Source organism: Mandrillus leucophaeus, unplaced genomic scaffold, assembly GCF_000951045.1.
Source record: "Mandrillus leucophaeus isolate KB7577 unplaced genomic scaffold, Mleu.le_1.0 Scaffold25, whole genome shotgun sequence".
Lineage (NCBI taxonomy): Eukaryota > Metazoa > Chordata > Mammalia > Primates > Cercopithecidae > Mandrillus > Mandrillus leucophaeus.
In genome coordinates, this window is record NW_012102587.1 from 7,472,754 (window position 1) to 7,475,336 (window position 2,583).

Here is a 2,583-nt window from a genome sequence, read left to right on the forward strand (position 1 = left end):
CATGTGTTTACCCACCAGAGTAGAGAAAATGTGGTATGACAGTCAGAGTCTTGCCTTATGCCTGGAAAATAAGTACCTTTCAAATGGCAGCTTGCCTGGTTCCCTGTGCCCATTAGGTTTAAAGGATTAGAGGGTTCTGACACCCCTGTCCTCTGAGCTAAACTCTCCACAAATAACAATTTCAGTACAAAGTGGGGAGAAAGTAGTGATGAGAGAGAGGAAAGCAATGGGTTGCCTCTGTATTCTCTTGACCTGAATTAGTTTTCAGGCCCTCACGCTGAGATTACTCTTTTGTTTTTGAGCCTTTGGGTTTGAATGGAGCTCTCTCTCTTAAATCTCACTAGGGACTGGAGAGGGAAGAATGAAACAAACGTCAATGGCAGGGTTGATAATCCTACAACCGTTGACTTGAAGAGCCGGCCAACAGGACCACGGCTGCCTAATCTGCTGTGTCAATGCATATTATTAGCAGCCCTTAACTGATGGATTACTGACAGAGAGAGCAGGGTGAGTGCTGAGAGTCTGCGGCGTGTGGGCCTATTTGAGGAGACTTAATCTGCAAACGAGAGACAGGGTGGAATGTGATGGCTCCTCCAAAGTCCTTATCTGGCATTGGGTCAGGCCCAGGAGAACCAGCCTCAGCAGGATGAGCCCCAGCCCTGGGTTTCTCCCTGCCCAATTGGTCCAGGCCTTTCAAGGGCAAGCATCCATAGGCTCCTCCCAGGTCTGTCCTCAGGCTTCCTGCCTAGGCTGCAGCCTAAACTGTGGCTCACAGGATTTTATGTCTGAAATTATACCGTAGCTGGCAGGAGTGAGAGGAGGAAGGGGTGGTGGAGAGAAAATCTTACTACTGAAGTAATAATTACTATTTGTTAATCTGCTGAGGCCTAGGAGCTGGTCCCCAGCTAAGGGCCAAGAGCAGTGGCCTACCTGCTGGGTGGGTAAGACCAGCCCTCCGCATTTACATGGCCCGGCTCTGGAAACCTGAGAAGACCAAGGAAGAGGAAGAGGCACATTTTGAAGGAAGAGACACATCAAAGAGCCCCACTTAGCAATGGATGGGAGAATATGCCTCAGAGAACCTCTGGGTGCCAGTCACGGATGGAAACTCCAAAGAGGATGGGCTGATGGGATAATGTGGCACATTTACAAGTGGACATAGGAATGAGGAAGAGTAAATTCTGTGTAATTTTCTAAATGACCTGGAGCCCAGCCTTTGTTTAATTCTGCTTTCAGGGTGATTTTTGGTTTAGATACTCAGGTCTTCCTCCTCTCTTCCTAAACTGCAAATGGGCAGACATCTGATATTTCTGTGTCCCTCAGATTATAGTTTATCAGGAACCAGGGTCCACAGAAGCACTGACACCTCATGAGGGGCTAATTTTCTAGTGACAGGGGTCAGCAAAGCAGACTCCTCCTCCAGCTCGACGGATCTTCACAGAGATGAATTAAATCATAAATAAGCTTGAAGGAGCTCCATTCAAACCCAAAGACCCCCTCGTCCTCTTGAGACTCAGGGGTAAGGAAGGTAGAAAAACTGGAGCCAAGAATGGGGTAAGGGTCAGTTCCTTCCCACTGTAGTTGAGCAGGCCTCATGCTGACAAGATATCTGAGAATGTCTCAGTCCCTGTATAATAACATGCCCCTTCTTTCCATCTCCCGTGGTCCCAGGCAGCCAGACCAGAGTTAGAGGCATGCCCTGCTTCTCTGGGAATGAACTGAGGGGACAGGGTTTGAGTCTTCCTCAACCACATCGAGGTGGTTAGACATTTGGGGGTTAGGGGATCCTCATGAAAACAGCATATCAACCTTTTTAAAATACACAACTAAAACCCACTTCCATTTCAAACAATGTTGGCACCTAAAGTCAGTCTACTCTACTGTGTGGCTTTGCATTGGCCAATTTTGTAGCTAGCGACTGTGGCCTTTCACTACTCTGAGAGGACAGTGTAGTGTGGTGTGGTGGCCAAAGAGGGTCTTTCTTGTTGGAAAATCCTGCTCACTTAGAAAGGACAAAGATGGGGACGACTCCAGCCATATGCAACTGGGGACACATTAGCCTACAAGGACGTCCTTGCTGAGCTGTGTGTGACTCTGTTGGGATTAATAGTAAGGAACCGACATGCCAGCCCTTGGTCTTATGATAAGCTCGGGAACTTGCAATAATTTTCCAGTTTAGGGCAAAGTCACTCTGAGAGATGGAGACTGAGAGCCAACTATTGTGCAACTTAAGGTAACACTTAACCTCATGTTTCCTGTCTAATAAATTGGGAATACATTCACAGCGTTGTTAAGAAGGTAGTTCATCAATGGTTAATAAGTTGTAAAGTGTTTCATAAATAGCAAAGAGATTTCTTATAGTGAAACCTTAGGACTCTAACAAACACATTTAGGAAAAGGAAAGGACAATGAAGGCTTCATAAAGGTAGGTGACATTTCTGGTTTTCTCCCTATGGTATCTGTAGTGTCTGGTACCGAAAAGGTATGCAATTAACTTTTTGTTGAATGAATGCGTAAATTCAGCAGCAGCAGCAGCAACTGGCCCACAGTACATGGACTACTTTCTCATTTGCTGTCTTTGGT